Source organism: Marmota marmota, unplaced genomic scaffold (genome assembly GCF_001458135.2).
Source record: "Marmota marmota marmota unplaced genomic scaffold, marMar, whole genome shotgun sequence".
Lineage (NCBI taxonomy): Eukaryota > Metazoa > Chordata > Mammalia > Rodentia > Sciuridae > Marmota > Marmota marmota.
This window is the reverse complement of record NW_026000026.1, coordinates 52837174-52849987: the sequence shown is the minus strand read 5'-3', so window position 1 is coordinate 52849987 and position 12814 is coordinate 52837174. Positions and strand designations below refer to the sequence as shown.

Sequence of the window (12814 nt, the reverse complement as noted above, 5' to 3'; positions counted from 1 at the left end):
TACACTAAAGGAAAATCTTATCAGAGGAGAAACCAAGTCACATTAAATACCAAAAATAAACAAAAATGGCTGGGAATACAAATCATTTCTCAATAATAACCCCGAATGTTAATGGCCTAAACTCACCACTCAAAAGACATAGAGTAGCATATTGGATCCAAAAAAAAAAAAAAGAAGATCCAACAGTATGCTGCCTCCAAGAGACTCATAGAAAAAGACAACCACAGACTGAAGGTGAAGGGTTGGGAAAAATCATACCACTCACATTGACTGTGGAAGCAAGCAGGGGTTTCCATCCTCATATCAAATAAAGTAGACTTCAAACTAAAGTCAATCAAAAAGGATAAAGAAGGATATTACATACTGCTCAAGGGAACCATACACCAACAAGTCTTAACAATTATAAATATATATGCCCCAAACAATGAAGCAGCTATGTTCATCAAATAAACTCTTCTCAAGTTCAAGAGTCAAATAGACCACAACACAATAATTATGGGTGACTTTAACATACCTCTTTCATCACTGGATAGATCTTCCAAACAAAAGTTGAACAAAGAAAGTATAGAACTCAATAATACAATCAATAACTTAGACTTAACTGAAATATATAGAACAATTCATCCTTCAATGAGAGAATATACTTTCTTTTCAGCAGCACATGGATCACTCTCTAAAATAGACCCTATACTATGCCACAAAACAACTCAGTAAATATAAAGAAGTAGAGATACTACCCTATATTCTATCATATCATAATGGGATGAAATTAGAAATCAATGATAAAATAAGAAATAAAATTCACTCCAACAATTGGAGACTAAATAATATGCTACTGAATGAACAATGGGTTACAGAAGACATCAAGAAGGAGATTAAAAATTTTTAGAGCTGAATGAGAACACAGATACAACATCAAAATCTCTGGGACACTATAAAAGCAGTTCTAAGAGGAAAGTTCATTGCATGGAGTTCATTCCTTAAAAGAAGAAAAAATTAACAAATAAATGACTTACCACTACATATCAAAGCCCTAGAAAAAGAAGAACAAATCAACAGCAAAAGCAATAGAAGACAGGAAATAATTAAAATCAGAGCTGAAATCAATAAAATTGAAACAAAAGAAAAAATTAAACAGAGAATTTCGTTCTTCGAAAAAATAAATAAAATCAACAAACCCTTAGCCATGCTAATGAAGAGAAGGAGAGAGAAAACTCAAATCACAAACATATGTGATGAAAAAGGAAATACCACAACAAACACTGCAGAAATACAGAAGATAATTAGAAATTATTTTGAATACTTGTACTCCAATAAAATAGAAAATATTGAAGGCATTGAGAAATTTCTAGAGTCATATAATTTGCCCAAATTGAATCAGGATGATATATACAATTTAAACAGATCAATTTTAAGTGATGAAATAGCAGACACCATCAAAAGTCTACCAACCAACAAAAGCCCAGGACCGGACAGATACACAGTCAAGTTCTACAAGACCTTTAAAGAAGAACTAATACCAATACTCTCCAATTTATTTCAGGAAATAGAAAAAGAGGCAGCACTTCCAAACTCATTCTATGAGGTGAATATCACTCTGATTCCAAAACCAGGCAAAGACACATCAAAAAAAGAAAACTTCAGACCAATATCTCTAATAAACATAGATGCAAAAATTCTCAATGAAATTTTGGCAAATCAAATACAAAAACATATCGAAAAGATTGTGCACCATGATCAAGTGAGATTCATCCCAGGGATGCAAAGTTGGTTCAACATATGGAAATCAATAAATGTAATTCATCACATCAATAGACTTAAAGATAAGAATCATATAATCATCTCAATAGATGTAGAAAGAGCATTTGACAAAATACAGCACCCCTTTATGTTCAAAACACTAGAAAAACTAGGGATAACAGGAACATATCTCAACATCATAAAGAGTATCTATGCTAAGCCCCAGGCCAACACCATTCTAAATGCAGAAAAATTGAAGGCATTCCCTCTAAAAGCTGGAACAAGAAAGGGATGCCCTCTTTCACCACTGCTATTTAATATAGTTCTTGAAACACTGGCCTGAGCAATTAGATTAAAGAAATTAAAGGGATACACATAGGAAAATAAGGACTCAAATTGGCACTATTTGCTGATGATATGATTCTAGACCCTAAAAGTTCCACCAGAAAACTTCTAGAACTAGTAAATGAATTCAGCTAAGTAGCAGGATATAAAATCAATACCCATAAAGGCATTTCTGTATATCAGTGACAAATCCTCAGAAAAGGAAATGAGGAAAACTACCTCATTCTCAATAGCCTCAAAAAATTAAAATACTTGGGAATCAACTTAACAAAAAAGGTGAAAGATCTATATAATGAAAATTACAGAACCCTAAAGAAAGAAATCAAAGAAGACCTTAGAAGATGAAAAGATCTACCTTGCTCTTGGATAGGCAGAATTAATATTATCAAAATGACCATACGTCCAAAAGCACTATACAGACTTAATGCAATTCAGATCAACATTCCAATGACATTCCTTATAGAAATAGAAAAGGCAATCATAAAATTGATCTGGAAAAATAAGAGACCCAGAATAGCCAAAGCAAACCTTACCAGGAAGAGTAAAGCAGGTGGCATCACTATACCAGACCTTAAACCATACTACAGAGCAATAGTAACAAAAACAGCATGATACTGGCACCAAAACAGACTGGTAGACCAATGGTTCAGAATAGAGAACACAGAGACTAACCCACAAAACTACAATTATCTTATCTTAGACAAAGGTGCCAAGAACATGCATTGAAGAAAAGATAACCTCTTCAACAAACAGTTCTGGGAAAACTGGAAATCCATATGCAACACATTGAAATTAAACCCCTCTCTCTCACCATGCACAAAACTCAACTCAAAATGGATCAAGGACTTAGGAATACAACCAGAGACCCTGTGTCTAATAGAAGAAAAAGTTGTCCCTAATCTCCATCATGTGGGATTAGGCCCAAATTTCCTTAATAAGACTCCTATGGTGCAAGAATTAAAATCAAGAATCAATAAATGGGATGAACTCAAATTAAAAAGTTTCTTCTCAGCAAAAGAAACAATCTGTGAGGTGAGTAGAGAGCCTACATCTTGGGAGCAAATCTTTACCCTCACACATCAGATAGAGCACTAATCTCTAGGGTATATAAAGAACTCAAAAAGCTAAGCACCAAAAAGCAAATAACCCTATCAATCAATGGGCCAAGGACCTGAAGAGACACTTCTCAGAAGATGACGTACAATCAATCAACAAATACATGAAAAAATGTTCATCATCACTAGCAATTAGAGAAATGCAAATCAAAACCATTCTAAGATTTCATCTCACTCCAGTCAGAATGGCAGCTAGTATGCATACAAATAACAATAAGTATTGGCGAGGATGTGGGGGAAAAGGCATATTCATATATTGCTGGGGGTACTGCAAATTGGTGCAGCCAATATGCAAAGCAGTATGGAGATTTCTTGGAAAATTGGCAATGAAACCACCCTTTAACCCAGCTGTTCCTCTCCTCAGTCTATACCCAAAGGGCTTAAAAACAGCATACTACAGGGACAAAGCCACATCAATGTTTATAGCAGCACAATTCACAATAGCTAAAATGTAGAACCAACCTAGAGGCCCTTCAATAGATGAATGGATTAAAAAATGTGGCATATATACACAATGGAATATTACTCAGCAATAAAAGAGAATAAAATCATGACATTTTCATGTAAATGGATGTAGTTAGAGAAGATAATGCTAAGTGAAGTTAGCCATTTCCAATATACCAAATGCCAAATATTTTCTTTAATATAAGGAGGCTGATTCATAGTGGGATAGGGAGCGGGAGCATGGGAGGAATAGACAAACTCTAGATAGGATACAGGGGTTGTAGGGGAAGGGACGGGGAATGGGGTAATTAATGATGGTTGAATGTGATGATCATTACTATCCAAAGTACATGTATGAAGACACGAATTGGTGTGAATATACTATGTGTACAACCAGAGATATGAAAAATTGTGCTCTATATGTGCAATAAGAATTGTAATGCATTCCTCTATCATATATAAATTTAAAAAATTCTTTATTTCAGGCTGCAGCTCAGCAGTCCCAAGAACTCTCTGGTGGCTTACTTGACATAGCCTTGACCTGCTGGTTGATGTGCTTCTCCTTTCCTCCTTTCGAGCAGCTCTCTCTCTCTCTCTCTCTCTCTCTCTCTCTCTCTCTCTCTCTGCGGGGGTAGGGGATAGGGTATGGGTGGAGGGTTACCTAGGATTGAATTTAGGGGCATTTGAAAACTGAGCCACATCCCCAGTCTTATTTTGTATTTTATTTACTGACAGGGTCTCACTGAGTTGCTTAGTGCCTTGCTTTTGCTGAGACTGGCTTTGAACTGGTGATCCTCCTGCCTCAGCCTCTCGAGCAGCTGGGATTACAGGCTTGCACCACCGTGCCAGGCTGCTTCTATTCTTTTCCAAAACAATTCTACTCCAGTGTTAATTGTTGAATAATGCCTCCCTAAAATTACACCAATTTCTAATTCTGAGTACCTTACTTAGCCTGTGGTCTTATTTAGAAATGAGCTTCCTATAGGAGTTATCACGTTAAATGAGGTCTTCAGAGGGTACTAATCCAGTATAATTTGTGTTCTTATAAAAATTTTAAACACATTTATTGTTGCCTGTATTCTTGATAATTGTCATTTTGAGTGGAGTGAGATGAAATCTTAGTTTTGATTTCCATTTCTCTAATTGCTAGAGATGTTGAACATTTTTATCATATATTTGTTGATCAATTGTAAAGAGTCTGTTTAGTTCCTTAGCCCATTTATTGATTGGGGTGTTTTTTGGTGTTACTTTTTTTAGTTTTTTATGTATCCTAGAAATTAATGCTTTATCTGAGGTGCATGAGGTAAAGATTTTTCTCCCAATTTGTAGGTGCTCTCTCTTCACATTACTGATTATTTATTTTGCTGAGAAGAAGCTTTCTAGTTTGACTCCAACCCATTTATTGATTCTTGATTTTACTTCTTGAGCTTTAGGTATCTTGTTAAGGAAGTCAGTTCCTAGGCTGACACGGTGAAGATTTGGGCCTACTTTTTCTTCTAGTAGGTGCAGGGTCTCTGTTCTAATGCCTAAGTTTTTGATCCAGTTTGAGTTGAATTTCGTGCAGGGTGAACAATAAATGTTGGTAAGGATGTGGGGGAAAAGGTACACTCATACATTGATGGTGGAAAAGCAGTATGGAGATTCCTCAGGAAACTTGGAATGGAACCACCATTTAACCCAGCTATCCCACTCCTGAGTTTATACCCAAAGGACTTAAAATCAGCATATACAGTGACACAGCCACATCATTGTTTATAGCAGCTCAATTCACAATAGCTAAACTATAGAGTCAACCTAGGTGCACTTAAATAGATGAATGGATAAAGAAAATGTGGTATATATATTTGATGGACTATTACTCAGCTTTCAATAAGAATGAAAGTATGGCATTTGCTGGCAAATGGATAGAGCTGGAGAATATCCTGCTAAGCAAAATAAGTCAATCCCCAAAAAACCCAAGGCCGAATGTTTTCTCTGATATGTGGATGCTAATTCACAATAAGAGATGGTGGAGAGAAGAATAGAATTACTTTAGGTAGAGGAGAGTCAAGGGAGAGGAGAGGATATGGGGATAAGAAAGATAATAGAATAAAACAGACATTATTACCTTATGTACATATATGACTGCATGACTGATGTGATTCTGTAACATGTACAATCAGAAAAATGAGAAATTATACCCCCATTTATGTATGATATATATCAAAGTGCATAAATGCATTCCAATGTCTTATATAAGTAATTAAAACAAAGTAAAAAAAATTTAAAATAAAAATATTAAACACAGAGACAAACACACAGGGAAAATGTCATGTGAAGATGAAGACAGAAAATGAGTAGTGCATCTAAAAGCCAAATAATACCTGAGAACTACCAGAAGATAGGCGAGATACATAGAACAGATTTCCCCTCACAACTCACAGGAAGGAACCAGCCCTGCCAAAACCTTGATCTTAGACTTCTAGTCTTCAGAACTAGGAGACAATAAATTTCTGTTATTTAAGCAACTCAGTTTGAGGAACTTTGTTATGACAGTACTAGCAGACTAATATTATACCAAGTCATATACCAGAATGTCTACCAGATGTTGGGGGAAACCTGACAGTTATTAAGTCCTTACTCATATATCACAGGTACCCTCATTTAGTCTCTTGTCTTTATTTTTAAACAAGAGATTTATGTACTCACCTTTGGGACTGCATTTTCCAAACTCCAAATCCTTCCCAACCCTAAAATACAAAACAACAACAACAACAACAACAACAAAACTTTTATGTCCTTCCTTCTCAGTGGAGTGATGGTATAGCAGGACACAGCTCACACAAAACCTTATAGACTTGTGAAAATTATTTTTGAATTTATTCTATTTGAGTGAGGAAGCTATTAAGGTTTTTAACAGGAAAATGACAAGTTCTGATTTGAGTTTTTAGATTTTTACATCTGTCAACAGGAGACTAGACTTTACAGAGGCAAAAATAGAAAAATGTAAAGCAATTAAGAGACGGCTATTGTATCCAGTGTGGATTAGAGGGATAGCAAAATCTGTTGACTCTTTCTCAAAAAAGGTATCCTAAATTTAACCTCTTAACCTCTAGAGGTTAAATTTAGGATACCTTTTTTGAGAAAGAGTCAACAGATTTTGCTGTGGAATTTTATGTGCAATGCAAGATTAAAAAGGAATCAAACTATGACTTTTGTAGGCCACTTAGGGATTTTTATAGTTATTTTTACTATCAGGGATTTTTTTTCATGAGGGCTGGTTTAGAACCAAACCTCTGTTAGGCATGCAAAGACAGCTCTCCACAGCTGTTTGTAATCTATATTATTATTCAGGAGATCGGAGAAAGAGCTGGGTCAGAGAGCCTATCCTTCACATATTCCCTTTGTTGTTTTGTCTTTTCAGAGCTCACAAGAAAGCTCATGCCATTCATTCCTCTCTTTCCATGGAAGAATCATTTAAAAAAAGAAAATTTAAAGGAGAGACACTGAGTAGAAAATGAAAAGGCTCTATGAAGTTATATGGAAGAAAACCACTGTCTTCACTCATTCAAACAAATCACCTATTCTTGATAATTTAATCTGCCAGAGAACTAATAACAATTTCTCTTTTCCCTTACCTATTCCCTCCCATCCAAATAAAATTTATGCAGGATTCATGCCAAATATTGTATAGTGAAGAGTGTGGCCTTTCCCAAAGACTGATATGAATTTTACCCTCAGATTCTGGGAAAAAATCTATATCACATCTGATAGGAGTGTCTTTGTTTAGGGTGGAGGCCATCTAACTGTAATAGTCTTAGCATAGGGCTCCTTGTGCTTAAAAGACTACCCCTGTGACTTAGGATGGAGGCTTTGGGACATGTGGTATCATTTGACCTGGAGACTGAGATCAACCACAGGGGTAATCAAGCAATCAATCAATCCTGCCTACATAATGGAGCTCCAATAAAAATTCTGCATGTTGAAGCTCTGGTGAGCATTGCTGGCTGGCAGTCCTCTGATGCATCTTGCCATGCATTGATGCTGACAATGTAACATGTCCTGACTCCAGTGGGAGAGTATAACAAACAGAAGCATTGTATTTGGTGCCCTCCAGGACTCTATCTAATGTACTTCTTCTCCTAGTGGATGTAAATTTGTATCTTTTCCTTGTAATTAACTAACCATGAGTATAACAATTTTCAGTGAGTTCTGTGAGGCCTTCTAGAGAATTTCAAATCTGAGGGTTTGAGGAATACCCCTCAACCCTGGCAACTTGCAGCTGGTGTCAGAAATGAGGCAAGCCTTGTGACTGTGCCCTCTAACCTTGTAGTTTGCCTAACTCTAGGTAAATGTATACATCTACAACTGGTTCCCATCCCTCATAAATTAGAGACTATTTTTATTTTTAGGCTGTTTGTTTCAAACTCTATTGAAGTGCTCTTTTTGAACATTAGTATTTTATTTTTCCTTGTATAAAATTTCAAAATACATAGATTAAAGCAGAAGTTAAAGGTTGCTAAATGGTTTTCATGACAAAGTATGCCCTTAAAAAACTATTTTAACAGAGCTTGATTGACTGGGGGTTTAGCAGTGCCTAATTAATCTGGATAAATAGAAATTGCCAATTCCAATCTTAACTTTCAAAGGTGAAGGAAAAGTGGACAACATTCAAGAAAATAAGGGTAATGTAAAAAGAAGGATACAAACTCCAAGAATCAAAAAGAAATGCTGAATATAAAAAATATTGTAGCATAAATGAAAAGTGCTTTCGATGAGCACATGTGTAGACTAGACACAGCTCAGGAAGAGTATCTGAACTTGGGATGTCCCTAGAAATGTCAAAAGCAAGCTGGGAGTGTGGTTCAGTGACAGACTGCTTTCCTAGTGTTTGTGATACCATGGACTTGATCTCCAACACTGGAAACATTTGAAATGGTATGATTCTGTGATCCTGCTTTTTGAGCTTTGAATATAAATTAAACCTGGAAAGCAGAATGTCTTGTCATTTCTATGCCACGCTTTACACATACCTACTTGGACTTGAGCAAGGGTAGGAATGTTAACTGATCCACCAAATTTAAATCAGAATTCAGAGGATTTAGGACATGTGATATCATTTGGCCTGACACTCCAATACAGTTTGTTAGTGTAGACAGATCCTTGCCTTTAGAATCTAACCAAGTATGCTTTCTTAATGAATTTGTCAAAGCAGTCAAATGCTGGAGCTGAGTCCTAGTTGTGGCAGGTGGGTTTTATTTTTTAATTTAAGTGAATAATATGTAATTTGATAGTACTTTTGTAGGTGTCTGCTGCATGTCACTGAGAACATCTGACTTGAAGGGTACAGGTAGATTGACAAGAAAATAGATGGGAGGTGGCCTGGAATAGGAGGAAGAAACTCCAAACATGGTGCTGGGAGATTTCTTTGATCATAGCAGTGATCAAAGATGGACCAGCTGTTAGCCAGGAGGTAAAAAATCTCCTCTCCTTTTCTTTCTCTCTGTCAGATCTTGGTGCAAAAGAATAGGGGTGGGGAGAAAAACTGGAGTTTCTGGCTTCCCTAGAGATGTATGAATTAAAATCATAAGTAAAAAGCTAGCAAAATTTAGATGGTATTTATTGGAAAGGGGGAAATTTGTACTATAAATGTGTAAAAAGAAAGAATTTTAACTACATATTTCTTATCATCATTATTATAACAGTTTCTCTAAGCACGTATAATCTCATTCTTGATTTTGACATTTTATACAGGATGGGAGGTGAAAGTAAAGGGTTGCTGTTAAATAGTGTATTATTTTCTTTTGCTGAGTTAATAAATCACTGTAAAATTTATTTGAACATTTACTTCAATATTTACTTGTAGAATTGTAATCATTTTCACTATCTTTAGTTGTTCCTGTGGGATAGGAATACAGAAATGGTCACAAAGGGTTTTCCTGTCTCTGCTTTGTAAAATTTGGGACCTCAGCTGAAAGATATATGGATTGGAATAATCTGAAGTCTCAATCATTCCTGTGTGGGTCTAGCTCAAACACCCATGCGTGTTGTGTTCAATAGTAAAGAGTTTACTACTGAGCAAAGTACATTCTTCTAATCTTTGGGCTTTTATCCTTTGTAACATTGAGAGATGTCAACCGTCTTTTGGTGTATTTCCAAGTTTCATATCAAGACTGATATATTATTAAAATTTATGCTTTTTAATCCTGATTTCACTAGTTCCTCCATTTGTCATTTTTCTCTTTTCTAGGATGCTACATTAGAGGTAGTCCTTATTAGGATCCTATAGGCTCTGACTGTTTCTCCGATTTCCTTATCTCTGTGACTTGACAGGAAGAGTACTGGTCAGGTATTTTGCCTGATGTTTTGGTGCCTTATCTTTTCAATAAACTCGATCACTCTTGCCATAATCTACCAAAATAAAAAAAAAATGTTGCTTTTCACATCTGTTTTAAAATCATTGTTTCCTTGATTGCAGTGCAAAATTTAAATTACTCAGCAGGGGTTATGAAGATTTTCAGTCTTGCTCTTGTCTTCCTCTTGCATGGAAAGTGCTGCCCTGCAAACCGTCTGAGGTCTGCACAGAAATTAAGCCCAGACAGTTTTGCAATACTCTGCCTCTATCAAGGCATTAATTTCTGGCTAACTACAATGCGTTTTTTTTTTTTTTTTAAATTTCCAAGAACCCTCTCTACACTGCATTCCTTCTCCCATTAACACCCCGTCCTTCCAACTCCCAATCCTTTTGTTACATAAGCTACTAAATTTGTTTAATACATAACACCGTGGCCATTCAATCAATCAATATTTATTGAGTATTTCATGACAGGCACTATTTATGGTTGAGAATATTTTAAAGGACAATTCTCTGAATATTATAAATGGTGACTCGCTTTTCAGCGACCAGTCCTTCCTTCCCCTTAGCTGCCCTCATCTGTGTCCCCAGCACCTGGTTTGTTTAGCCTTATTAAATTAACAATGGTGGAATAAGTAAATGTACTGACAGTAACTTGTAAAATCTAATCAGTTACCTCCCCTCCCCCAATTGATTATCCTGGATTTACCCTTAAGACAGTGAACTTTCAAATCTGTTTCTGGAAAAACATAACATCAAAATCCTTAGATGCCCACGTGTGTCAAGTATGGTAAGAAGAAAACTTTGTCATTAGAATGCTAGTATTAACTTCCTATTGCACGCGCCTCGAGAGGTAAATGTAATCTTCCCAAATTCTAGCTCCTGTCTTTTCTAGAGTTGAATGAGCAGTGTAAACCCTGATAAACCATGAATGGGGGAATGGGGAATAAGGAATAAGGAAACACCCAGAAAAGTTTTTAAAAATCCGCTTGTAGAACTAAGCTTTAGGAAGGTCCGGTCTTCCAGGTTTACCTACGTAGTCTTCAAAAGGAAGGACTAACACTTAAATTCTCACGGGCCTGTCTCCCTCCCATCCCACCAAGCGCCACAGGAACCGACCCGGCGACCACGCCCAGCCCATTTCCGGGTTGTCGCCTTGCCGCCGTCGCGTGCGCAATGACGTTTCAGGCTCCTGTGGACCCCGGAAGTGCAACTCGAACTTGGTCGGGGCGCGGATCCCGAGAGGGAAAGTCACAACAACCGCACGAGGGAGTTCGACTAGCGAGCTGGAAGGCCACGCCTCCTCCCGCCTCCCCCCTCAGCCCTGTAGCTGGGGGCAGAGCTCAGGTAGGAACGTCGTCCTGGGGGATCTGAGCTCCCGGGGCAGGCCCGGGTTGAATCCGAAGAGGGGGTTGGCCTGGATCTGTGTCGGGCGGGGATAGCTGGCCCTGAGGTCTGAGGCTGTCAGATATCACGCTTCATTAACAGGGGACATTTCTTATGTGAGCCCAGAACCCCGCTAATGGGCCACTTCCACCTGCCATTTCCACTCTCCATGCTGGAGGAGTGTGTTCCCTAGATGACTTGCTTTAGAGCTGAGCTTATGAGGTTGTGGGACTGTAGAATAATGGGCCCTCCACCCTTACTTGGCAGGACAGGTATTGCAGTTCTCTGGTTGAAGATTTTGTTTTTAGCAATAAATGTTGTCAACTGCCAATGCTTTACCAGGTAGTCATTGATTTGGGAGAGATTAAAGTGGGATGTCTCACTGGGATGCAATATGAATTCTTAGTGGAATACTTTTGACTGTGAAATAAAGTTATGTGTATTTTGGAAGCAGTCTTTTCTCTCCCTCATCCAGGGAGAGAAATTACCTCATCCAGGTATTAACATACTCTTCTGGTGTTTCAGGGTGTCTATATTTTGGCCCAAGTAACTGACTACTTATATTTTGATTGTATTTAAGGATAAGCTGTGTTATTACATTTCTTCTTTTCCTCCCAAGTCCTCAGAATAGTTTTAGAAGAGATATTCTGTGGTTTTCATCTGCAAGTGCCTGACAGTGTTTATCAAAATGGGTGTAATGTGATGTTTGTTACACAGTATATGGTTTGTTTTTGCCTTAAAGCAGTGTCAGAGGTATATTGTTTATCCTTATTCTTTTTCCCTCCTTGTGAAGGAACAGATATTCCATATTCATTTTGCCTATTTAGAAACTGAGCTAGAGAGTACTTTTTGATGTGCTTAACTAAGGTCTCAATGTCAGTGTGCTGGTATCAGATTCTTTCTGACTTTTAAATGATGTGTTCCTTCCCTTCAAGCAGTGAAGGACTAAGGATACTCTGATGGCATTGAAGCTGTGTGCTGTTACAACACTTGTGGATGGTGGAATAGTCATTAGGCCAAGAAGGACATGTGATGTATGAAGTTGTGAACATCCATCTATTCATTCACTTGTCAAATATTTACTGGCTACCTTCAGTCTGCCAGGTAGTGGTCCAGGTGCTGAGAAGACAGTAGTGAACAACAAAGAAAGTCCTTGTGCTCCTGGAGCTTACATTCTTAACAAGTAGAAGAGCTATGAAACAAAAAATAGAGCAAGTAAGGGGGAGTGGGAATGATGGAGGATGCTATTTTAAATAGGATGCTCAAGTTCAGTCTCTCTTATAAAGGGGCATTTGAGAAGAGATCTGAATGAAGTGAGAGAGTGAGCTCTGCAGGTATGCAGAGGATGAGTGTTTTAGGCCACCACCAAGGTCTAAAACATGAATTTTGGTATAAATTGAAATAGCAAGGATATAGGCATCAGGGTTTAAACATCTTGGGAAGGAATATT

The 12814-nt window shown here is 37.3% G+C and overlaps 1 protein-coding gene across 15 annotated transcripts in view; it reads left to right on the top strand.

Moving 5' to 3' along the window:
* Positions 1-11149: 11149 nt before the first annotated feature.
* Fam172a (family with sequence similarity 172 member A) overlaps positions 11150-12814 on the top strand; it is a 456628-nt gene continuing 454963 nt past the window's right edge. For 5 of the 15 annotated variants that reach the window (XM_048811405.1, XM_048811404.1, XM_048811417.1 and 2 more), the window contains exon 1: positions 11150-11325. The gene's annotated coding sequence lies outside the window, so the exon portion shown is untranslated. The remainder of the gene's footprint in view (positions 11326-12814) is intronic. The other 10 variants (XM_048811402.1, XM_048811412.1, XM_048811403.1 and 7 more) reach the window with 3 other exon arrangements.